The sequence below is a fragment of the Lissotriton vulgaris genome, chromosome 5 (assembly GCF_964263255.1).
Source record: "Lissotriton vulgaris chromosome 5, aLisVul1.2, whole genome shotgun sequence".
NCBI classification, from domain to species: domain Eukaryota; kingdom Metazoa; phylum Chordata; class Amphibia; order Caudata; family Salamandridae; genus Lissotriton; species Lissotriton vulgaris.
In genome coordinates this window covers 1,320,628,961-1,320,655,177 of record NC_141693.1, presented here as the reverse complement: position 1 = coordinate 1,320,655,177, position 26,217 = coordinate 1,320,628,961, and the positions used below count along the sequence as shown (strand labels likewise).

General features: G+C 48.2%; 1 protein-coding gene across 1 annotated transcript in view; it reads right to left on the bottom strand.

Moving 5' to 3' along the window:
- Nucleotides 1-26,217, bottom strand: part of DEF6 (DEF6 guanine nucleotide exchange factor) — a 478,117-nt gene that overhangs the window by 404,229 nt on the left and 47,671 nt on the right. The gene's annotated exons all lie outside the window — the stretch shown is intronic.

Sequence of the window (26,217 nt, the reverse complement as noted above, 5' to 3'; positions counted from 1 at the left end):
TCAGAGACTGTGGGCAGGCCCATTGTCATTCTGATTGAGGCAGATTATCTCCTTTTGAATGACAATGGGCCGCTGTCTGCCTTTAGCATATCATGTGCCAGTGAGATCGGAGTTAGTGATTACAGAGCAGCTTTCCCCAAACAGAGGACTGTGGGGAACGTACCCCTTGTGTAGTTTGTCAATGTTTATACACAGAGTGAACAGGGCAGGAACAGTGATGGGATAGAAGAGGCGACAGGAAAGGAGAGGTTATGGGGCAGGAGTGGTGACCTGGCAGGGGAGGTGACCGGGCAGGAGAAGTAATGGGCAATAGAAGTGACGGGGCAGGAGCTGTGACGGGACAGGAGAGGAGACAGGAAAGGAGAAGTGACGGGGCAGGAGAAGTTACAGGGCAGGAGTAGTGCGGGGCAGGAGAAGTGATGCGGCAGGAGCGGTGATCAGGCAAGAGCAGTGAACGGGCAGGAGCAGTGAACGGGCAAGGAGCAGTGAACGGGCAAGGAGCAGTGAACGGGCAAGAAGCAGTGATGGGGCAAGAAAAGTGACGGGGCAGGAAAAGTGAAGGGTCAGGAAAAGTGATGGGGCAGGAAAAGTGATAGGGCAGGGGCAGTGACATGGCAGGAGCAGTGACGGGGCAGGAGAGGCAACAGGAAAGGAGATGTGAATGGGCAGGAGAGGAGACTGGGCAGGAGAGGTGACTGGGCAGGAGTGGTGACCGGGCAGGAATGGTGACCGGGCAGGAGAAGTGACCAGGCAGGGGAAGTGACGGGGCAGGGGAAGTGACGGGGCAGGAAAAGTGACAGGGCAGGAGAGGTGACGGGGCAGGAGAGGTGACGGGGCAGGAGAGGTGACGGGGCAGGAGAAGTGACGGGGCAGGAGAAGTGACGCGGCAGGGGTGGTAACCGGGCGAGAGCTGTGAAAGGACAAGAGCAGTAAATGGAACAGGAGCAGTAAACGGGGCAGAAGCAGTGAACGGGGCAGAAGCAGTGAACGGGGCAGGAGCAGTGAACGGGGCAGGAGCAGTGAACGGGGCAGGAGCAGTGAATGGGGCAGGAGAAGTGACAGGGCAGGAGAAGTGACAGGGCAGGAGAGGCTACAGGGCAGGAGAGGTGACCGGGCAGTAAAAGTGACCGGGCAGGAGAAGTGACGGGCAGGAGAGGCGACCGGGCAGGAGAAGAGACGGGCAGGAGGAGAAGAGACGGGCAGGAGGAGAAGTGACGGGCAGGAGAGGCGACCAGGCAGGAGAAGTGACGGGCAGGAGAAGTGACAGGGCAGGAGAAGTGACAGGGCAGGAGAAGTGACAGGGCAGGAGAAGTGATGGGGCAGGAGAAGTGACTGGGCAGGAGAAGTGACAGGGCAGGAGAGGTGACGGGGCAGGAGTAGTGACGGATCAGGAGTGGTGATTAGGCATGAGAGGCAGCGGTAACCGGGCAGGAGCAGTGAAAGGACAGGAGCAGTGAATTGGGCAGGAGCAGTGAACGGGGCAGGAGCAGTGAACGGGGCAGGAGCAGTGAACGGGGCAGGAGCCGTAAAAGGGCCCTGCCCGCTGCGCCACACCTCTCACCATGGCCGCTGCACCACATCTCCCGAGTGGGACGGGTATGCCCAGACGTGGATCCTGTGCTCTCCATGCCACTGGAATCAAGCTGTTCTGACTGATGTGGGCTGAAAGCCCGAAACAGGTCCTAGGATGCTTGTTTCCAGTTCAGTGAGGACCTGGCCTGGCAGTTCGGGCTGGACTGTTCCCATTGGGCGCAGGATCAAGCCTGATTTGCATATGGCTGGGTCCAAACTGGAATGCCATGGTGAGCAAAAAAACGATGGATTTAGGCCCAGATCTCTGTACTGGGGTGAATTTATGACATTGTTCTGCATTCTGTCCACCAGTTGTTCTTTTTGCTATATCATGATTGAACAGCTAGCTGGCTGACACGAATATGAAGGAGCCCTTGTGGGTTTCCTTGAGTCTAAATTCTCCTGAAGGGTCCCTTTCTCTTCTGAGCCCTGCTTAACACATGTGTACAGGAGGAGCCCTGTATTTATGTCCTCAATGTTTGAGACAAAAAATACTCATGGATTTCTGAACAATGAGAGTAAAGGCATTAAGGTAACATGTTGTTCTTGCTTATATTTTGCACGCTTTCCATAAACCTGTATTCCCTATGAGTGTTTGCTTTTTCCTGAATTAAACCTCAAAGACACGTTTATCCATTGTTTGAATTAAATAACGTTATTAGCCGTAACTGGTCAGTGAAATGCTAAACGTACTAAAAATTGGTATGTTTTGCTATTTCTAGCCACACCCCTAACTCCGCCCACTGATCCAATCTGCGGTTATTCCCCCCCTGATTCTCCACTTACAGTTCCCCTACTTTTTTCCCCACTTCGACCACTGCTGCCAACGTGTGCCGATCTCGTGGCATTGTTCCTAATTTGGCCACCACACCTCGGAAACCTCCCTCTGGGCAGGCCCTCTTAACATCTGTGGCTGTCACCTCGCTGTTGCACCTTCCTACCCCCCTCAGAGCAGCCCTTCTTTCATGGAATGCTGACCGACAGCTGCCGGAGGTGCGTACACCCTTAGGACACCTCATCCCGAGGGGCCTCAGCACGACACCGGTGACAGCCTGACATGGACAAACTGCTCCGTCCCTAAATTACAAGACTGTCGTAAAGATATAGTTTCCATTATATATTCAAAGACAAGATTGACAAGATTGAGACTTTTGCTGAGCAGCAGACTATACATGCAAGGCCTAAAGACATAAGGAAACCCTTTAAGGAATATATGAGGGGCATTGGTGTGGCGATGGATGCAGGCCCGGACTGGCCGTTGAGGGCACCGGGCAATTCCCCGGTGGGCCGCATGGTTGGGGGCCGGTTTTCGGCCCCTGGGGCCGTTTTTGTTACAGGGCCGTTATGCTGCAAAAACGGCCCTGTAACAAAAACGGCCGAAAACCGGCCCTGTCACAGATCGCGGTTGCACCTCTCCCCCCTCCCCTCTCCTCCCGGAGGGGGGGAGGGGGGCCGGCCAAGCACTTTGCCAGGGCCGGTTCTGGTTCCCAGTCCGGCCCTGGATGGATGCAACCACGGGATCCATAATGGCTTCAAAGACTTGTCAGTGCTGTGTTAGACATGTATGTTCAGGTGTAGATAAACCACTGCCAAACATGACTAGGGCTTCCAGTTTTATGATATTTATTTTTCTGACATTTTTGTATTGCATCAGTATTTATCCATATTTATTTTGTGCTTATAAAACAATTAAGCTGAAACTAGTATATTAAAAAAAAATATATTGTTTATTTCAAAGTATTTTAAATGTGCACTCATACTCAAATGCCTGACAGATTTCAATTATATAAACACCTACAGATGATAAATCAGTGCACTTATATGAAAACACGCACATTTCAGTATCACCACTGTGCACATCTTCTGCTGTTTAAGCCTCATTGCTAAAATTCCTTTCTTCAATCCATGCAATTATTGGTCTGGCAATCGTGAATGACAGCATATAGAATCACTCAAAAAAACAACCTAATTTAACTTTTTACCCACATTCAAAAATAAATACACACAAAAATAAATGTCTTTCTGTCTAATTTTAACTCTAAAAGCAGGGATGTGGACCTGCAGAGCCTGCCTACTTGAATACTGCCTGTTGTAGATACAGATAATTTGAATCTGCCACCTTGGGAGCTGCCCTACTGTGTTGTATTTGTTGTTAACAAATCAATAAACATATCATTATTTAAACAATAAATACCAACATCAGAGCAGGCATTTCGGAAACAGCTAAAGACCCTCCTGTTCCCAAAAGACTAGGACTAAGGTGACACCGGACTAGCTGACAAAGATCTTGGCGGAACGAGTTAATTGGGGCCAGTTATAGTGCGGGAACACACTAGTTAGTGTAACCAGGCGCTCTATAAATGTAATATTAATAATAAGGCCCTTCTCATGGGACGTAGTCACAAGCAGACAACAATGTGCCTCCTCTCCTTACCTCGGTGGGAGGGGACTCTGCTTACAAGTAACAGCAGAACCAGAGGTCCAGTCTGCCTCCTGGAACACAACAAACACAGACCCACAATCAGGGCTCAAGTCGGGGTACCACGCGGGTGGATGGCGTCCCCCAACATATTTTACAGGGTTTGTACTGGGTGGACGCCGCCCCCCCCCCCCCGCACAAAAGCTGGACTTCACTCTTTGGCCCCTCTGGGGCGAGATTGGGGCTCATTCAGAAGGTCTGTCTACCTGTATTCACTGTCGGGGGAGGGGGGAGGGGCAGGGTGCAGACCAGCTTTCATCTAAAGGCATATGAATACCCATGAGATTCCTGTTGTGACGTCACTTCCGGTGACAGCGTCCCCCCCACCTCTTGTGTTAGGACTTGTGCCCTGCCCACAATCAGAAGTATTCCACCTCAAACTGCTAAAAAAAACACCACCATCACTCTACGGGATAACCTTTACAACATGGCTTGTACTTCAATCTATGAACAACAACAATACTGTAGCACTTTAAACAAGCTCTTTACTGGAAAAGCCACACAACCATCCCTTAGCCAAGGTTAACACCTCCATGAGAAGGGAATATTACAAGAGTGTTTTTAAAGGCACTTGTCCTCAAACAGCTGTCTGCCTCACAACCTGGGAAAAGCAATGGTTTCCCATGGGGGTTCGAGGTTGTGACAAGAAGTCATTACACTTTGCCATCCCCTTTATGAGTGCTTCTGAAGACCAACAGCCTTTTCCAAAAGCACTGTGCTTTTAAAATGGGAAACAGAGCCTCACTGCAAAGGTTAAAATATAAAAAAATAATTGTAAGAAAATGTTCTTGGACAGTATATACTTCCTGCTTGCGCCTTTTCCCCAAAGTCCCGCAGACCTTCCAGCTGCCTCGCTTACACCATATTTGTAATTCCATTCACTTGTTTTATTGTTGTGAGACCCTGCTGGGGGACCATGAGGCAAACAGGGGCTACTGGGCCTGTTTGCCTCTGTTGTCCCGGGGGTCCACCCTACTATGGCTCTGCAAATTAGGCCAAGTCCAACCCCTTCAGCACTTGGCTCCCAGTAGTAGCAACAGCAAAAAGTCACAGGCGTCTGAGGGAGGTAGTGCGCGGGTGCTCGAGCTCAGAGTTCAGCCATGACACAGCTCAGCCCTGTGCTTACCTTTACAGAAACAAAAGCACTTCAATACATATCACAATGGAATACAACACACTATTCAAACTGGATCCGTTTAGTGTTTCTAGGCGCTATTCAGGCAGCGCTCCATCTTTCCCCACTTTCTCCCTACTCCACTACCCCTAATCCGGGTTTTACGCCTAGTCTCCGTGCATCTCACCCGCTATGAGGCACAAGATAGAAGTGTGATTAAAGTTCTGCAATAGCCTGTGTCACTCTCAAACAGGTGTGCGCAGTTCTCACAGTTCAGTCTTACTGCTCAGTAATGGATAGCCCTAATGGACTGGTTCCACTGCCCAGCTATCGGGCATGCTCACACTCTCGTGGGAGAGGTTGTGTGGCAGCAGAGTCCTACTTTCCTGGGTTTTCACCTTTGTCCGCTGGGCCACACTCAATAGTGCGCTAGAAAGAAATGGACACAAACCAATGGCGAGTGACTAAAAAGACACTAAAAGTTGGCAGACTCCTTCCCTCTCTCAGCAGACAGGCTTCGAGGTGCTTCAGAACAGACACAGTTCAACCAGCAAGAGATCCAGACTCCAATGGCGCCAACTCTAGCTGCACAAGCGTTCAGTGGGCATTCTGTGGAACACTCCCTTCTTTGGCCACAGAGAACTTGAAACTGGAACATGTGTGGTAGTGGGGTCCTTGTTGTATACACCAAAGTCAGATAGGGGATGTGTATCCACTGTCTCCAACTGCAGAACCAGGTTGAGGTGATAACTTTCCAGGTTGTTATACAAACATAGCCTTTGTGTACTGGGATCCTACTCACAGTCAGGTAGTCTCCAAACCTGGAGCCAAGATGTATGACATTTCTGTACCTGGCTGTCATCATCCAAACTGCAGGAGTAATCAGAGAAAGACAAAATGTTAGCCATCACTAAAAGGTGTCCTCACAACAGGGACCGCAGTCCTACCCATCTCTCCTACCATGCACCAAATGGCAGTGTTTTAGAAGACTAATCAGCAGTTATTTGCTAGCAAAAGGCTAATCAAATTGCTAAAGGAGCCATGTCTTCACTCACTTTGCTTCACTGTCTAGGGCTCCTCTCTTCAGTTTCAGGAATAGAAATGTGAGTAATACCCTTGCACTGTCTGGGAAAACAACCTCACCTCCATCTTGTGCAAAAGCTAGGCCAGGTATATCCAAAATAGGTGCCACAGCCCTCCGTTGCTCTGGCTCACTCACACTCCCTGCATGTACCACGCAGACTACACACATAAACAAGCGTGAAGGATGATTATGACTTTTTTAAACATATGTGCCTATTGTTATGAAACATTTTACATGAAACCAAAAAAAATGCATCTTGTAAAACTGTACTTTGCTGTGCTTGGCTGAACACGGCCCACTAGGCTTAACCTCCATTTTAAATCCTAATACAATCATGATGGGCGTTTTCATTTCTTCTCACATCGCAAATTTTGTACACTGAAATGCTCTTTGTTGACATGCTGTTCTTGAAGAGCACCTTGGGCGGCCTGCTACTTTCAAGGTACTTCATTGCGTGAGACTGTCACGGTTTTGTACGCAACTAGATTTGTACTGTCCTATCCAATGACATTAGGTCAAAAGGGGTTGTATTAATATTCAATTAGGAGATGGTGTTCGATTATACTGTGTTTGTTACATTTTTCTAGTCTGGTTTGTCAATTTGTCAATTTGTCAATTTGTGCTATCACTGGAATCACCTTATGGTGACATAGTCATTTTTGGTGGATACTGACCCGGAATCTGGAAGTGAGATATTTCTTTTTTGTGTCAAGTATGCCCTGACTTTAGAAAGAAGACCCTTGTCAGTCAGTCTCTTGATTAGGACTTAGAAAATGTTTCCTTGAGGCAGTACAAGCGCTATATGTAAACCCTGCGGCTTCGGTTAGGGTGAACGCGGGGGTCACCACACAGTTTGCGATAAGGAGAGGCACAAGACAGGGCTGTCCTTGCTCCCCATTGTTATTCGCAATGTATATGGATCCTTTAATCCGAAAAATAGAAGCAAGTCTCTTAATAAAACCCTTACCTACCCGGATGGGCCATTGTAAAATATTGGCATATGCCGATGATGTTGCAGTTATTACACCAGACCCAACGGAGGCTATACCCCAAGTAGAAGCGGAAGCCATGAAATTTGGAAGAATTTCAGGTTATAAACTCAACATTACTAAGACGCAGATTATTAAGAACTCCCACACCCCATGTATAGATGGGCGAGTAATTAAGTCTGGAGTATATTTAGGGGTGACCATATCGGCGGAATTAGATACCTTAGTAGAAACAAATATAAATCCTTTAATAAATAAGGTGCGAAAGGACTTAGACAGGATAGACAATTGCACTTAACAATCTTGGGGCGGACTAATGTGATAAAAATGTTGGTGTTGCCAAAATTTTTGTATTTTTTTAGAGCTATCCCTTTACTCTTTGAGAGCAATATCTTTAAGAGAATAGAAAATATGATTAATAGGTTTATATGGTCAAAGGGGAAAACCAGGAGAGCACTCAGATTTATGGTTTTGCCAAGGGAAAGGGGTGGATGGGCATTGCCAGATTTAAGGTTTTATTACTGGGCAGCAGCTTTTCAGAATATGTTGGGTTTGGTGGGTGGGGGAGAATATGAAGTAGGGAATGAGCTAGGATCACTGGCAATATATGGTTTGTTGTTAGGACCAGAAGCGGAAAATGCCTTGTTGAGGTACACTGAACCCAGTTACTACAAGAGAACGCGATTCAAGACACTCACTGCCGCATATACAGTATGGAAAGCTTTTACAAAAAAATTTGGGTTAGGCCGATATAATGCCTATACAAGATTGAAAGGAAATCCGAATTTGTCTGAGGAAATTACTTCGGGGAGTATATTGAGAGAATGGGAACGAAAAGGACTTAGAAAGGTTGGTGATATCATGGGACAACAGGGAGTCTACCAGTTTTCGGAATTACAAACTAAATTTGCATTGGATAGAAGGCAATTTTTTAAATATTTACAAATTAGGAGCTTTTTGCATGATAAGAAGGGCGGCCTGCTAGGATTTAATAAAAATGAAATTATGGAAGTGATACAGGCAGGGGAGGAATGTACTATCAAGAGATTGTATGCAGAATTATTGGCTTCAAGAGAGGACGATATAGAGAAATGGTCAAGCAGGTGGAAACTTAGCTTGAACATTAGTGAGGAAACTTTTGATACCTCATTAGAAATGGGGTGCACACTGTTGTGTTCAGCGTCCCTACAGGCACAGCACTATAAAACATTATTTCACTTATACCATACACCTGCAAAAATTGCTCAGTGGGGAGGTATAACGGGAACTAATTGTTTCAGGTGTGGGGACTCCGATGCAGATTTACTACATATTTTTGCAACATGCGCTCATTTACAACCACTGACAAAAAGCATTGAGGGTTTTTTTCAAAATCTAGGAATAGATCTGAATATTACAACTTCAATTATACTCTTGGGGGTAAAAGAAGACGGGGAGGAACAACAACAGAGTAGCTGCAGACCTGGTGAGATATGGGAATATTTTTTGTTTATGGCTATGGCAGTATTAAGACTCACTATTGCATCGGCATGGCTGGATCCTAAAGTTCCATCATACCACCAATGGCTGGCAAAATTGCTTTCAATCTATAACTTGGAGATAGAAATTTATGCAAGAAAGGGGAAAAGACGTAGGAAAACTGGTAAACAGATTTGGGGGCCTCTTATGCGATGGAAAGAGGAGAGTCTGGATTGAAGAACGTAGTCAGACACCTTTGTTAGAAGGAATAGGATTAAAGAAATGCTACGAATCTCTGTTATTTACTGAATGTACAAACATTGTATTCTTTGCCTAATTTTTCTATTATATTTTTTTTTATTATTGCTTTCGTTTATTTTTTTCCTTTTTCTTTGTTATGATTAGATACTTGTAAAGTAAATGCCATTGTCGTGTCCTGTTTGTAATGTAAAATATGGGAAAAACTTGCTAATAAAGAGAATTAAAAAAAAAAAAAAAAGGACTTAGAAAATGTTTGACTTGAGACTTGACTTTATTTCAGACTCTTTCCTGCATGTGGCTGAACCTTATTCTAATTCCCTATATTGAGTATTGTAGTGTAGTTCCTATTTTCCCAATAGGCCCTGCGCATTGGAATAACATAAACAGTAGTATGGACGTAGAAGTGCGGATCTTCCAGGTCTCCACTGACTATGCTAAACTTAATTGGGTTTGTTACCAACTAGCTCAGAGGTCACTGGAAACTTTCTTCTCTGAATAGGAAATGATCAGCTTCCCTGGTACAGACAAGAAGGGATTCAGTTTTCCAACAACCGCATAAACATGACAACTTTGCTCCTTAGAATAAGAGTCAATCTCTAGAGTCGTGTGAAACAATAGACAGTTATTTTACTCAGTCAGTTTTGTGCAGATTACTTTCACCAATATGCAGAGAATAGAGAGACGGGCGTTTTCAATAAAAGGTATTATTTATTGAACAGTCTTTCTTCTCGTACAAGAGAAATGAATTGCCACAATTGCAAGACTAGTTATTATAAAAAGTGTGTACAGTAAAATGAGGATTGCGAAATAATACTGTAAAAGCATTGATATGGTTTCTTAGCCATACAATGGTTTTAAAATGAATAAAACATATATACATTCATATATACATTAGGCTAACGTACTCAACTGGTGCTTCTAACTACGCCTATCCCAGTGTACCTGACCTAAGCCTAATACTTGGGAGGGGAGTAAGTAAGTAGCTTTAGTTAAGTTGGTTTTGCCAAGGTTTGCTTCAAGAATTCTCTCCAAGGGTTTAGTCAACACCATACCTCTGGAATAGAATGTTGGAGGTCTGGTATCTCCTTCCAGGGACTCGATATCCCAGTCACTCGCAAGAGTAGGCTGGAAACGCCAGAGCTGGATTTCTCGGCAGGAGAAAAGACAGCGTCTCTCTCAGCGCGTCGAGGAAGAGGAGGAGGGGCAGCGTCTGCGGGCAGCTTGCATCTGCTGGGCTCTTGCAGGGGACAGCTGTTCAGCTCCTATGTTCACCACACCATCGTTCGCTCGTTAGCAGCGATAGCAGTAGCGATAGTAGCAGCCGTGTTAGGATCAGCTGCATCAGCATTTGCTTACGGCAATGTTGGTAATATTTATACCTGAAAGGTGCCTGGTATGACGTACGTTTTTGGACATAAGACGTCAATAAAGATGTCACTAGGAAGTGATCGTCTCTCAGTGCTCATTAGAGTTCTATTACTAATCAAAACATAGCAAGCGGGGCTTTCCCAGGTTGCTGAGTTTTTATCTTGTTGAAGAACTCGGAGTGTCATCTAGGAATCTTAGATAGTGGCTTCTGCTGTGTCATTTGCACTAATGAGCTGCAAAGGAAGTTGCAGAGGAAGAGATTCTGAAATGTGGCTCTGATCGTGTGAGGCCAGAGACGAGTTTCTGAATATTGCATTTGATTGGTTATGCCAATATAGGGGTACAAAGGGATTATAGCCGTATAGGGGCATAAGGTCACAGTATCGATCAGGGTCCTAGATTAGAACGCGACAGTATATCATATATTTTGTTTATTGCCTTTGCCTTCTGTATTGCATTTAAAAATGTTTATGAACATTAACTTTTTTTTCAAATAAGCCTTTTTGATGTTTATTTAATTGACTATGCTGATTTATTTTCCTGCTAAACTGTTATCTGTTAGGGCACACTGCCTCATATGTTCTTGAGGTAAAAACTCTGTAGGCACTCTGTCGTTGATTATCTCATAAGATAGTGTCAGTATAACACACACTTGGGATGTTAGGGCTATGAGCTGGGTACGCTCACAGAAGCAGAAGTGTACACAAGTGAGCCAACAGGCCTCCACTCCAGTGTCAGAGAAAAAAGTCTTATAACAACTATAGATATTCACAAAACACGACCCTCTGTCAAGAGCACTCAATGCACTAGACCGGTGTCGGGACAATAGTCTACTGTCAATGAGAATATATTGGTGACCATCCAAGGGAAGTCGAAGATCATACAAGTCAAGGGACAGGCCTAGGCCTTTGTGTATACACTAGATAAGCATGCCCCTAGTGTCATAATTAAAATTCTGTATGCAGATTTACTATATTCGGGCCCTCAGGGCAGTCTCTAGATCTTGGACAGCCACCGAAAAGGAACAAGGAGATATGAACTGTAGTGAAACTGAACCAAAGGAGAACTTAGCACTAACGTACTGAGGGAGAGGCAATTGGCAATTGAACCTTGATACATGCCTGATGTGTGTAGTTTAAATTACTTTTCTCTTACACAGCAAAACACTGTGTTGGCCAAGGTGTCATTGCACTGCTGGGCACCTTTTGAGTTTGTATTCTACTCCAGCCACCCATCATGGGCCAAGCTCACAGCCGGCACATCTCCTCCCAAACGTGGGAGACCATAGAGGGATGGTGCAGGTCCTTGACTACTAGTGGCAGTCAAGTGCTGAGGCAGTTGTGCTTGCCCCAGTTTGAAGAGTAATGGTAGAATGGACCCCAAAACATCAAGGAAACAACCCCAAGACACTGATTGCACCATAGCCCCCTAACGGGGCCTGACAATGGCACTGTTCAGATAGGATTCAATATAATCAGATTAGACACTAAACAAGTTAGTAAAGTCCACATTAATGACATCAACCAATTTGATCCTTCTTTGACTTGCTTAATGGAGATCCGAACGTTGACCTCTTTGCAAACTTTGAAAAAAAAATGCAGCTCCGGTTCCCAAAAAGAAAATATGAGGCCCACGACTATTGATACGGTCACACTTAGTGCACTGCACTGAGAAAAACATGCCTGCAAATTTTTTTTTGTATTGATGATAAACCGATATGGATAACTCAAATAAAGTTCTAGTTCTGGCATGAGACTAATAATGTGGAAACCATTCTTTTCAAAGGTCTCTTACCTACCTTTATCTCCCTCCTTCACAATGGGAGTGGCTGTGTCATAAACTTTGTGTAATAATATTGTCGATTATTTTATAGATATGGTGTCCACAATCATGTAAAGCATGCCAGTGAATTACATACTGCATGTTATGTCAATGTGTCGCCTCCAGGACATTCCTTTCCCCTTTATGTATTCCTTTTTCACACTTTTACTTCACTTTAAAAACATGACATTAAACGAAAATAAAACTTCAGACCATCCCAACCATCGTGTTCATACTCATAGTTGACTTCTGATCGCTTTGAGCATGTAAGGCACTCAGTGTATCAAAGCAATGAGATCTTGGCCTAGTTTGGTTTGAACATTCCACCACTGCGCCATTATTAACAAGCATTTGCAATGCAATAGGTCTCACATTTGTGAAAGTTAGAGCTATTGGCGTTGTAAATGTCAGGGTGTTTCACTTTGTCTTTTTACATTGGAGTTAATATTTAAAGAAAAAAAGTGCACGTTGTCCTTTGGTGTTTATGTAGTGATATTGTACACTAACTATGGAATGACTATGTTTGCCATATTATCAGGACAAAATCTATTTATTTACCCTATTTGTTAACCAATCTGCACCACTCATAGTTATTATGCTGCTAAAACACTAGGTGCGGGAAATATGTTTTAGCTCGTGTTGTTTTGGAAGAAACACATTGGGGGCACTGAACGTTGCAGTAAGCATGGCACCATTGCACATGGCAGCACTCATTTTACTTTAACCTTAGCAAAGAACATACATATTCAAACAATGGTTTGTCAAGTTCAGTGACATTCCAACACCCGCAGGAAACAGCGCCAATTAACAGAATGTGCTGGAACACAATAACATGGCTGATGCTATACAAAGGCAAAAAACACAACACACATTGTTATATTTGTAGGACAGGTACATTCCAGTCCTGAGCTTTCATTTGACAACCTAATTATTACATTCTTCAATGTGGAGTATCTGTTTCTTCACATCAACTCAACTCCACTAGCAACTTTCCTGAATGGTAAGTGCCTCCGATCCTGTGTGAACCCTCAGTCAGCCTGGCATCACAGCCAAGCGCACACACTATGCTTGGAATTTTGAACACACAACCACTTGGGGCATGAGTACGAGTTGCGCGGCATTTACCCCACCCTGTAAATAACATAATAAAAGAAAATCCAGGACTGGAGTCCTACCAACATGGCGTCAGGTGACAGTCCTAGCAAGTTATGAAAGTGGAACCAGCAGCATCGGCTTTCACCAGGCCCTACTGCGAGCCCTGCGCGTGCTCTGCTAGTTTATAGTACTTGGCGAGTGGTAAGTAGATAAGGGCAGCATTCATTCAACCATAGAGATGAGGGAGCTCCTCCCAAGCACAGTATCTCGAACTGCACACCTAACTTAGACTGATAGTTAATTACATGCCATTGGGGACCGCAAGTGCTGAGTCTCATTTAACCAACCATGCATTCTGGGAGTTGTAGTCCATCAACGTCTAAAATGAAACAACTGGGCAACAGCTCTAGGTGTCATCCTTCATGCAGAACTGGAGCTGGACTCGCAGCTCCTCTGACTAGAAGAGAATTGGGGGTGGAGAGAGTAGACCCAGGCGGAAGTGTGAGGCGCTCTCTTACCTCACTGGCCCATCTCCAGAGGCCTGGAGATTGGGCTGTATCCGGTGGTGGCGGACAGAGCGGTGCCTGCAGCTCCTAGCAGGGGGATGCCTAGTACTCTGCACTCTCTGTGGCTTATCTGGTCCCACCTCTCCCTCCTACGCCCCCACACCCCACAGGATGAGGGTGGGCTGCCGGGTGATCCAGCGGTCTTATGCATCTGCGCTTGCTGATGCTGTCTCCTTCTGTGTGTCTCTCTCTGCTAATGCACAGGGAGCTACTGGCATGGGAGGGTGAGAAGGGGAGTTTGGGGGGCAGCCGAGCCACGAGGTCTGCCCCCGGGCAGATTTGGGAGGGGGAAGGGGGGAGAACAAGCGAGCGGCCATTTTGCCGCGTTGGGATGGCCGGGGATAGCCCAAAAGCAGCCCAAAAGGAATTTTGCAGCCCAATGTATAAATCGCGTTCCCGAGTGGTCCCAGCCACCATTTTAGGTACTGAGACCTGGAGGCTGGGAACGTTTTAGTCAGGAGCTTTTTGTCAGGCTTTTCTTGGGCGGCTTTTGCTAGTGTTAGGTCGGGGGGTTGGCGAGGGGCGAGTCCTCGAGGCACTACCCGGCTGGGCGAGGCGGGCGCCCGGCGCGGCGTGCCTTCATGGCGTGGCGGCGCACATTGCCTGCGTGCCGCCACGGAAGTTTGCATGTTCCCAGGTAGGTGTCACAGGGCTGCACGGATGTCAGGAGCGCGCCCTGTTTGTGACAGGCGGTGCGGGAAAAAATGATGCAGGGAGGGCGGACAAGGCGCACTGCCAGTGGCGCCTTGCCGTCCTTAGGAATGGAATCGTCGGGGAGGGCGGGGCGGCAGGAGACCATGGGCGGGCAGCAAGGCGGAGGGTTGTTGCGGCCGCCCTGGCGCGGCTGGCGAGGTCGTGGAGGCTCTGCCGGTGAGCGGGGCCTCCCGGGCGTTTGGTGCACCGGGCGGGAAAGGGGGCGGGAGGGGTGGGAGCACACGCCTCAGGATCGGGGGCGGGAGGGAGAGCATGCAGGGAACTGGGGCGGGTAGGGGGAAAAAGGGGATGTCGACAAGGGGAGGCAGCCCACCACAGAAGGGGAGTCAGGAGAGCCCCTCACCTGCCTGGCAAGAGAGGGGGACAGGAAGGCTGGCAAGGAGGGTGCATAGGGGGGCGCAAGGTGGGATGGTCCTGGGGGGCCGGGAAAGAGGGGGGGGGGTGTTCCCACGTGGTCGGGTGGGGGGAGGGGAACCGTAGGGCGGTGATGGGGGGCATGCGGGGGGGTTCTCCCCAGCAATGATGCATTGAGAAGACTCAAGAGGGCAGGGAAAGGGAGCAGGAAGGGTTTAGAGGGTTCGAGTCATGGGGTGCTGGTGGAGGGAATGGGTAGGTGGGGGGGAGCTCGCCGGGGGAGGGGCCCGGGGGTAGCGGGGTTAATATGTAAAGGGTACGAGGAGGTCGGGGGGATAAAGGGGGGTGGGTGAGGGGGGGCACGCGGTTCAGGGTCCTAGTACACCAGCAGTACCTTTTCTTTGGCAGGGGGTCGGCCGGCGTGGGGCTTCAGACTTGGTATGGCTTGGGGCGGCCCGGCGGCACCAAGGAGAAGGGAGGGCTGTGCTTCCTGCAGAAGGCCCGGAGTACGCGAGGGTCTCGACGCGGCTGGTTACGAAGGCCCCAGGCGGGCTCGCCAGTCCCTCCATACCACAGGGCCCCCAGCGGCTTGGGGATTAAGAAGGCCCCAGGCGGGCTCGCCAGTCCCTCACACCCACAGGGCCCCCAGCGGCTTGGGGATCGTCAGCAGCCATGGAGCAACGGCACGGAGGAATACTTGACTAGTCTTGGTATCAAAGATAAAATAGTGGTCCGCAAATGCAATTTTTGCACATTTACCAATCAACTCAGCTGGGGATTTGGTGAGGGCTTCGCCTCTTTTTATAAGACAATGCGGATGACATTGGGGGCTACAATTGTGGAATGCTCTCGTGCAAGCGTTACATGTCCCTGGGGCCAAGGATATTCATTTCATTGTCATGTGCTTTTCCTTATACACGCTTAATCACACTTGTACTATCTCTAGCATAGGAGTTTTTCATTACCACATCAGGCTTTCTGGGAACCTCAACGTATTCGGCCAGTAGGTTAAGATAGATTGGCAACCTGCAACAAGCAGTCCGCCGGGAGGATTGGGTGGTCCTTACGCAGGCAGCAATGGTAAGCTTAAGTCGCTCTTAGATAGAACGGGTTGGTTGTGTTAGCTGAGACAATATTATGTCTAGTTATGGGAATAATGGAGGAGTCCTGTGGTTATGCAAAGCTATGGTCGGATGTTGAACTACATTGGACAGGAGTTTGTGGCATATTTCTTTCCTGACACATTAGTTCCAATATATACAAGAATAAGCTATCACAAGATTTACAGATGGAGGACGCGGCGTTATGGTTAGTGTTCTTTTTCGACAAGCGGACATTAAGGGACAGAACAAGCATTGGAAATGCAATAGGTCTCGCAGCATTAGAGTTAGTGCTTTTAGAATTGTTTATGGTTTTTTTTTGTAAATCTTTAGCATTTTTGTTTCCTGTAGCCAATGCTAAAGAATTACAAAATAAAAGCCATAAACATTTCTAAAAGCTCTAACTCAAATGCTCCGAGACCTATTGCACTGTGTGAGGGTGAGGGGTTGAGGGTGAGTGAGGGTGAGGGTGGGTGAGGGTGAGTGAGGGTGAGTGAGGGGTTGAGGGTGAGTGAGGGTGAGGGGTTGAGGGTGAGTGAGAGTGAGGGTGAGTGAGGGTGAGGGTGAGTGAGGGTGAGGGTGAGTGAGGGTGAGGGGTTGATGTTGAGGGTGAGGGGTTGAGGGTGAGTGAGGGTGAGTGAGGGTGAGTGAGGGGTTGAGGGTGAGTGAGGGTGAGGGTGAGTTAGGGTGAGGGGTTGAGGGCGAGTTAGGGTGAGGGGTTGAGGGTGAGTGAGGGTGAGGGTGAGGGGTTGAGGGTGAGTGAGGATGAGTGAGAGTGAGGGTGAGTGAGGGGTTGAGGGTGAGAGGTTGAGGGTGAGTGAGGGTGAGTGAGGGTGAGGGTGAGTGAGGGTGAGTGAGGGTGAGTGAGGGTGAGTGATGGTGAGGGTGAGGGGTTGAGGGTGAGTGAGGGAGGGTGAGTGAGGGTGAGGGGTTGAGGGTGAGTGAGGGTGAGAGGGTGAGGGTGAGTGAGGGTGAGGGGTTGAGGGTGAGTGAGGGTGAGGGGTTGAGGGTGAGTGAGGGTGAGGGGTTGAGGGTGAGTGAGGGCGAGGGGTTGAGGGTGAGTGAGGGTGAGGGTGAGGGGGTGAGGGTGAGTGAGGAGTGAGAGTGAGGGTGAGTGAGGGGTTGAGGGTGAGGGGTTGAGGGTGAGTGAGGGTGAGGGGTTGAGGGTGAGTGAGGAGTTGAGGGTGAGTGAGGGTGAGGGTGAGTGAGGGTGAGGGGTTGAGGGTGAGTGAGGGTGAGTGAGGGTGAGTGAGGGTTCAAATCGGTTTTTGGGGGGTAGCTTTGAAATCAGTAGTCTTCGATCTGAACCGGGAGGGTTGGAATGTAAGGTGTCTGGCAGTGGATTAATGAGTCATGACCTGTATTTAAGTCCATCCGCCTCGATATCAGGCGAGACGAGATTTACTCGTACAACCGTGGGCTTCTGAGCAGAGCTTCGGGCATAGACACTTTGTTTTTAAAATAAATTAAACACTGCTCTTAGTCCCAAGTCAGACACTCTATCACTGACGCTTTGGGAGCTTACGGGATTATTGCCCCAGCTACCATGTCAGCGAGGGAACGAGAGAAGCACCGGGAAGCCAACAGCTCCCAGTGCACTACAGGAGGCCTCGCTGCGGTGAGTTAATCGACCTCTATACAAGAACGCCCAATGCCCTCCCGCATGCCAGAGTCCACAGGGCCATTCGTCAGGAAGTGGTGCGTGGCAGAGCAGACCTCAGCGTGCGCCGGCCCTGTGCGGCTGGGTCGTTCTTTCCTGATAATCAAGGGTCAGTTCCGGGGCAGCTAGAGAGAGACCTCTTCCGCTGCAGAAAGGTTGGCTGGCCCACCTTTCTTGGGGCGGGTTATGTGTTTTCTAACCAATGGCAGGGTAAACTGGAAAATACAGCCACAAAGACTCTCCAAGCTCCGCCTATCATCCTGTCAATCTGTTTAACACCAGTTTTCCGATAATCTTCTCTTGTTTTGTAAATTGAAGTTTAATAGAAATGGACTTAAAGTAGAGACGCCCGGATGTTTGTGATCTTCATTTGGAAGTTTTCAGGTAAGGCTTACATGCAGGAACATTCCGCCTGGATCCGGAAAGTTAATGCGTAGGATGTTATCGCTAACCGATTGAGTAAACGGAGGGTAAGTGAGGTACAGGAGAGCTAGGGATTTAGAAATACCGAAGACAAACGTCGGATAGAAAAGTGTGCCAATTTGGAACAGGAGGCAGAGTTGCAGCAGAGGTTGGGGAGGCGTTGTAGAGAAGTCACGGCAGAGAGAGCAATACAGGGCACATGTATACTTAATGTGGCAGGGAGGAAAGAGGCACTGATTCAGGTCTGTGATTCGGAAAGAGTGACTGACTGCAACAAGATCGTAAATGTTGATGTTAGGCAGGTGGCAAACATGGTAGCTTAGGGCAGGGGAGAGGGCGGAGCGGGGAGAGGGAACAGATGGAGCGAAGGCTGATAAGGGGAGGGGGGAGGAGAAATGCGACACGGCGGGCAGGGGAGGGGGCGGAGCGGGGAGAGGGAACAGACGGAGGGAAGGCAGATAAGGGGAGGAGAAATGCGACACAGCGGGCAGGGGAGGGGGCGGAGCGGGGGCCTAGTGCGGCTGAGGGAACTGATGTGCACGTGCTTTTAAGCTCAATGCGCATGCGCATTGAGCTTAAAAGTCACGGGCATTGCAAGGAATCGCCACGATTCCTTGCAAGTTGGATAAAGAGTGGATAAGCCCCCATAGTCTCGCTTGCTCGATGCGCATGCGCATCGACAGGCGAGACCTAAAAAGGGGTTTTTGGGGGATCATGAGTACCCCTGAGTGGGTAGCAGTGGGTAGTTTGTTATACCAAGGTGGTGGCTCGCAAGGTCGGGCAGGAGTGTGTGTTAATCGCCTGTGCGAGGTTTGGTCATGTAGCCACATAAGCCACATAAGAGATCTCTATTTCGGGTGTGAATAGAGACATTAGACGGGGTAAACGGCAACAATAATTCTATGCCTTTAAGGTGGTCCAAAGTTGTCGCAGAGAAGTTGGGGATATTGGGGCTATTAGCCGTGTGCCCGTTTTGTTAGAGGCAAAGTCAGGCATGAGACTCCATACCATTATGGCCGACACGTTTGCTGTGCAGTTGGGTCACGTAATCGCAGGAGCGACCATAGCGTAGCTGCACCGCACCAGCGAAGCACTCGACGGTTGAAGCGAGTTTGGTGAGAGGAGGACTGATTTAGGCAACCATGCGTCTGTAAGTTTCTACAGTGGCTGGGGGTTTTTCTGTTGGGTTGTACAGCGCTTTGCACGGAACTCGGTCATTACTTTAGTTTGTCACGTTATGTTTCCTTGCGAGGTTGCACGGGCAAAGTACAGGGGATGTAGGTACAGTTGGATTCGTTCATGGGGCGCTAAGGTCTCATAACACGATAGAATATCGGTACTGTTGAGTGCATGTGTTCAATTTTAGTTTCTGCTAAAAGAGAGGCGGAAGGTAAGATATACGGAGTGGTGCATGGTTACACAGTAGTAGGAGGTTACATATAATTTCATGTGGTTGCGGTGACGGACTTTGGTTCCTTTTTAGGAACAGATGTTTTAGGTTTTAGATACGAGGGTATCGGAGATAATGGTGTGTGAGACCGAAACATAGACGCTATGACCCTCTTCCATGTACAAGACTACTGAGCATGGTATTGGGATTAGGTATATAAGGGAGGAATAATGTTATATGGCGAATGTGCACATATTGACCATATAGTGTGGGGAAAAGGGTCAAACAACACAGCACATGGTAAACCTGGGTAGCTGTGGATATTTGAGTCGCCAGACATGCATGAAATATGGCTTAACATTGGTGATGTACGTAAGATATGCTCTTAGGTAGCTTATGAAAACTGCAACATTTTGATTTGATAATAATCCCGGGAGCGTAAAGGAATGTTGTTCACTATGGTGCCAGAGATATGCTCATAGGTATCTTATGCAAACTGCAACATTTTGATTTGATAATAATCCCTGGAGCGTTATGGAATGTTGTTCACTTTGGTGACACAGTTGAAGGTAAAAATAAATTTAAAGTAATTCCCTAAGGACCACTTTTTATTATGGTTTTTGACTAGGCCCAGTTCCTGGGGAATATTGTTTTGCCATATGTCTGTTCATTAGGTAGGTGGACACAGCATTGCCGATGGGCTGCGCGAGGTCCTGCGCGTTGTTGAAGGTTTCGTAGGTTCCAGCAATGGTTTTACGGAACGAACGGGTCACTGGGGAGTTTCAGCCCTACCTGGATGACTCTTTTTCGTGGCGGGGCCCCGGACTCCACGAACTGCCAGGTGGTGCTGGACAGGTTTCAGGAGATCACGGAGGTCCTTGTGGTGCCATGGGCGCCGGATAAGGCAGTGGGGCCAAGCACGGCGCTGTCACCTTTGTGTAAGGAGCTGGTCTCGGGGTTGCTGGAGGCACGGTTGCCGGCAAGCGAGCAGCGACGGATGTTGAGGCGGCTCGAGGTGATGGAGCCAAACCACAAAGTGCCAGTGTGGGAAATTCAAAAGACAAGTGGGGCCAGGCACGGCGCTGTCAATTTTGGGTATTGAGCTGGGCTCAGTTTTGCTGGAGACACGTTTGGCAGCGGCGGATGTGGAGGCTGCTAGGGGTGAGGGAAGCAAGGAACAAGGTGCCAGTGTTGGAACTTCAAATGACAAGTGGGGCCAGGCACGGCGCTGTCAATTTTGGATTTGAGCTGGTCTCGGTGCTTACTGGAGGTGATGGAGGCAAGGCACAAAGTGCCAGTGTTGGAAAGTCAAAAGACAGTGGGGACAGCATGGCACTGTCAAATTTGGGTATTGAGCTGGGCTTGGTGTTGCTGGAGACACGGTTGCTGGCAGACAAGCGGCGGCGGATGTTGAGGCGTCTCGAGGGGATGGAGGCAAGGCACGAGGTGCCAATGTTGGAACGTCAAAAGACAGTGGGGCCAGGCACGGCGCTGTCAATTCTGGGTATTGAGCTGGTATCGGTGTTTACTAGAAGCACGGTTGACGGCAGGCAAGCAGCGGTAGATGTTGAGGCGGCTCGAGGTGATTGAGGCATGGCACAAAGTGCCAGTGTTGGAAATTCAAAGACAGTGGGGCCGGCATGGCGCGGTCAATATTTGGGTATTGGTTGGATGCGGGTTTTGCTGGAGGCATGGTTGCCGGCAGACAAGCAGCAGCGGATATCGGGGCTGCTAGAGTTTCTGGTGGCAAAGAACATGGGGGTAGTGTCGGAAATTCATGTGCTGGGGGGACACCGCGGTTTTTGCGGGCTGGGTGGTACGTGTCGGGGAAGTTAGCGGGGTGGAAGCATCAGGCAAGGGCGGGGGGCGGATAGCAGTTGGTAGGGCACGCGCCGGTTTCGGAGTGGGGCAGCGTCGGAAGCGCATTGACGGTGGTGCGGCCGGGGGGACATTACGCGTCGGTGGCGATGATCCGCAGTGGTATCGGCGTTAAGTGCGCAGCGTAGTGCTTTTGAACGCGCAAGGGGACGTTGAGGGGGCATAGTTATTGACAATTGTTGCTCGTGCAGGTCGGGAATGGTTTCTTAGCCCGGGACGTGTTGATGTGGATGGCGGAGCATTCGTTTGTAAAGAGGGCCAAGTGGCAAGCACGGGATAGCTTATTTGGTGGTAAGCTGAGTCTCAATCCTGAATGGTTTCAGGTTGCATGGGTCAGGGAGGCCCGTTTATTGGGGGGTGCGCCGTGAGTGGGGGCAGGCGGTTGGCGTCTAAATTTCTGCATCAAAAAAGGGGGGGTGGGGGAGCAGGAAAAGGGGAGGCGCTGTAATCACCTAACCTCCGCCTTTCCCTGGGTGGCGGAGTTGTTTTTGATGTTGGCCAAGTTTGGCTGGAGTTCGGTACTTTCTCGTGAAGTTTGGGGAGTTGGGAAACGGGAGCGGGGAAAGCGTAACCAGTTTGGGAGTTGACATTAGAGGGTAGTTAGTTACAGTTGCAAGAAGGCAAATAGGACTGTAGGTCTTGGGAGGTTTTGGAGTTAGGAGGTAGGGGATAAAACTGGATAGTATTATGATGTAATTGAGTTATATGTTTGTATATTGCAGGGTGGGAGATTTTATCATGTGGGGCTCGTAGGGGTGGGGGGAGTAAAACAAAAAGGGGTCAGGTAACTCGATGTTTAGAGAGGTTTCAGTTTTGTAAGGCAGTTTGCCAGTTTAATAAATGTGATGTGCACCTGTTTCAATAAAGCGGCCTTTTACACACACAAAATGGTAGTCGGTGTGCTTGCCCCCCTTTTTCCCTCCCAAGAAGCCTGTGGGGCTCGGAGTGTGAGAGAGGGAGAGGGTGTGCTGACTCCACGCAGGACAGCTTCCCCTAAATGTACGCAGCTATCAAGTGCTGCAAATTCATAATGTAGCATTATGTTTTGTTTTGTTTTTGCGTTACGTGTTTTGTAAAAACTTTGGTAAAATGTTGCCTTCTAATGAAATTCAAAGCGATTTGATTTTTTTAAATTGTAAATGCGTGAAGAGGGGGCAAGGAGCGGGAGGGGTTCTGGGGCGTGGGGCGGCACCAGAGGGATATGAGAAAATAGGCTATTGTTTTGCACTTGTAGAATGCAGAGGAATGAGAAATAAAAAATAAGAAGTACAAACTTTTGCTTTTAGTAACACAGGTGGCGTGCTACGCTGCTTATGAAAAATTTACAATATTGAAAAAACAGTTCGGCAAGCCGTGCCAGAGTAAACAAAGCGCGGCTCGTCAATTTCTATTTTCTCAATATTGTAAGTTTTCCTTTAGCAGCGCATCACAGAGTGCAGTGTCCCGGAAGTGGACTCTGCGAAGTAAAGAAATGTGAAATATAAAATAATAAAGTGAGTGCGGTGTCCCTAGCAGGCGCCGCGCTCAATACATTAAAAACATACAATTTTGAGAGCATAGTGCTGCATCCGCCATTGTCCCCATCAGTGTGCAAGTTAAAAATAGTGCTCACTCACCATATAAAGCCCACCGTGTAACGCTGCAAGCAACCAATGCAGTCCGGATGGGCTGTCCAAAAAGAGACAGTGCGGTAACAAAGAAGCCTTATTTTGAATCACAAGCCAGTGTTTAGCATAAACGAAGACGCCAGCCAATAAGTTTGATGGGCGGGCTTCACCTCCACTTCTGAAATCTCCTCGATTACAATAAGCCTCACAGAGCGAGCAACGCATGCACGCTGCAATGCAGGTCTGCAAGACCTTAAAATGAATGATCTATTGACCTATAGATGGCTGAGGGTAAATCATCTGAAAGAACAAGGGTGGCACAGGATCATTTACGTTATCATGGGCAGTTAGATGTCTCTCAGTCTTTCTTCACCTTCTAGGATGGAGACTACCTTAAAAGACATAACTGATGATATCACAGAGGTAGCCAATGGACACCTGGCTCTTGGTGTTGATAGGCCAGACAGTGGCATTCAACACAGTAGAGCACCTCATTCAGCTAGACAGGTTAGAACTAGTAGCTGAGATTTGTGAATCTGAAAAAAAGTGTTCCAGTCAATTCTGGCCAACCATCTCTTTTCCATAAGCTACCATATAATGTTGTCTCTGATAGTTACCTGATGATTCAGAATTATGCTAATGATATCCTGATTGCAGTTCACCGGAGAATCTCCCCAAACCAATTTGGGGAAAACCAGGTATAGATTCACTTAGGCACAGAGAAATGAAACTGGCTGAAAATAAAGCTACAGCAGACCATCAGCCAAAAGACAGAGATTATGGTTCTGTGCATCCAACCTTTATTTAGGAGTCCTAAAGTGTTTCCAATTATTCTCACATTGCTAGGATAATTTCCAGAGCCCCTAACAAAAGTACACACCTTAATGGTTACAATGTATTGTGCCTCTCATGAAGTTGCAAATCAATTTAGGTCTTAGCAGCATCTTTTTCTCAATATCAGTATGAAAATAGCACACCCATTGCAATCGTTCTGTCAGGTTTTGTGACTGAAGCACTCGTCAACTTCAGGCTATGCTACTTTTACGTCTATGCTGGGAGTGTACATAAGTGGTACAATCCACAATTGGTCCCAACAGGAATATTTTTCTCTATTACCCAAAGATTAATAACAAATACTCAAAAATACAAAAAATGTCATAGCTTTATCATAAATTAAATAATTAATACATGTTTATGCATATATTTTATACATAATGAAGTTGCTCAATGGTGAATACGAAAAAGTAAAGTGATTAGAAAAAGTGCCTGTGAAGAGATCAAAAAAGAAGCTAAAGTTGTGTGACAATATACAATATATACAACAAAATACACAGATTCATACACAAAAAAGCCTGACAGGAACTCCCTTGTATTGCTATCATCGACAGTCTTAAGAGATACCTTCTAGTTTTAGAGGGAAAAAAGTTGTTGACGTAGATAGAATCGCCAGTACAGGTAATTATGACTGTCGACGTTTTGACCCCAAATGGAAGACAGGCCGATTATCCCTTAACACAGGGTCTACATCAGGACAGAGAGGAGCAACCTGCAGAGAGATGGAGGTAGGGGAGATCTAATCATTTCCCAGGGCATTAGAGGTCATTGAGGTATTTGGGTCAGATGTTGTTGAGTGATTTGTAGGCGTGGGTGAGGAGTTTGAAGGTGATCCTCTTCTCGACGGGGATCCAGTGGAGGTCTCGTAGGTGTTGGGTCATGTGTTCGTGACGGTGTCCTGAGGATGAGTCTGGCTGCGGCGTTCTGGAGGGTTTGGAGGTTGTGCAGAAGGGTTCTGTTGATACCGGCGTAAAGGGCGTTGCCGTAGTCCAGTCTGCTGGTTATGAGTGAGTGAGTAAAGGTTCTCCTGCAGTCGGGGGGATCCATTTGAAAATCTTGCGGAGGATGCGTAGGCAGTTTAAACTGGTGGAGCAGACAGCATTGATCTGGCGGTTCATGGAGAGAGATGAGTTGAGGATGATGCCGAGGTTTTGTGCATGGTCTGTGGGGGTGGGCAGGGTCCGGAGGGCGGCGGGCCACCAGGTGTTGTCCCAGGCGAAGGTGCAGGGTCCGAGGATGAGGACCTCGGTCTTCTCAGAGTTGAGCTTTAAACAGCTGTCTTTCATCTAGGGTGCCACATTCTTCATTCCTTCCTGGTGTTTTCGGGCTCCTTCTTGAGTGAAAGGAAGAGCTGGGTGTCGTCGGCATAGGATACAATGCTGAGCTCATGCTGTCTGACGATGGCGGGGAGGGGGGCCATGTAGATGTTGAAGAGCGTGAGGTACTGAGCGATGATCCTTGGGGAACTCCTCAGTTGGTATTGGTGGGTTAGAACAGGAAGGGAGGGAGTCTGATCCTCTGGGTTTGGGCCGGAGAGGAAGGATTGTATCCAGTCGAGGGCGGTTCCTTGTATACCCACGTTGTGATGTCTGGCTGCGCGTGTGCGAAGTGAAACTGTGTCAAAGGCTGCGCAGAGGTCCAGAAGGATGAGAGCTGCGGTGTGTCCCTGGTCGAGTAGCATGCGGATGGCGTCGGTGGCGACGAGGAGGGCAGTCTCAGTGCTGTGGTTGCTGCGGAATCCAGACTAGGAAGTGTACAGGATGGAGTTCTCTTCGATTAAGGCGGTCAGTTGGGCGTTTACGAGTCTCTCAGTGACTTTGGCAGTGAAGGGGAGGAGAGAGATGAGCTGGTAGTTTTTCAGGTCCGTTGGGTCGGCCGTTATTTTTTTTAGGAGGGTTTTATTCTCTGCTTGCTTCCAAGCTTCTGGGAAGATTCCAGACCTGAAGGAGGCGTTGATGGTCCGTCCTAGTTCGGGGACGATGGTAGCAGCAACCCTGTGGAATATGAGTGGTGGGCAGGGGTCCGATGGGGCTCCTGAATGGGTTTTCTTCATGGTCGCGGTGATGTGTTCTATGGTGGCGGGATTCCAGGTCATGATGGATGGCTTATCAGCGGCGAGGGGGGGGTGGTATCCGGCGTCTGTACTTTGAAGTTATCGTAGAGAACGTTGAACTTCAGATGGAAGTAGGAGCTGTGCTTGTCGCAGAGTTCTTGGGAGAGTGTGATGTCCGTTGCTTCGGTGGGTGGTTTTTCGAGCTGCTGTATGATGTTGAACAGATCCTTGGCATTGGTTGCCTTGGTCTTTGTCTGTTATGAAGGTTCGTTTGGTGTCTCTTATGCCCTGGTGGTATTCCTTCAGGGTGCTCCTGTGATTGTTCTTTGCTTCCGTGGTTTTCTGGTTTCGCCCTTCATGGGGAGGCAGGCTTGGGTGCGGCGGTGGTGTTGAAGGT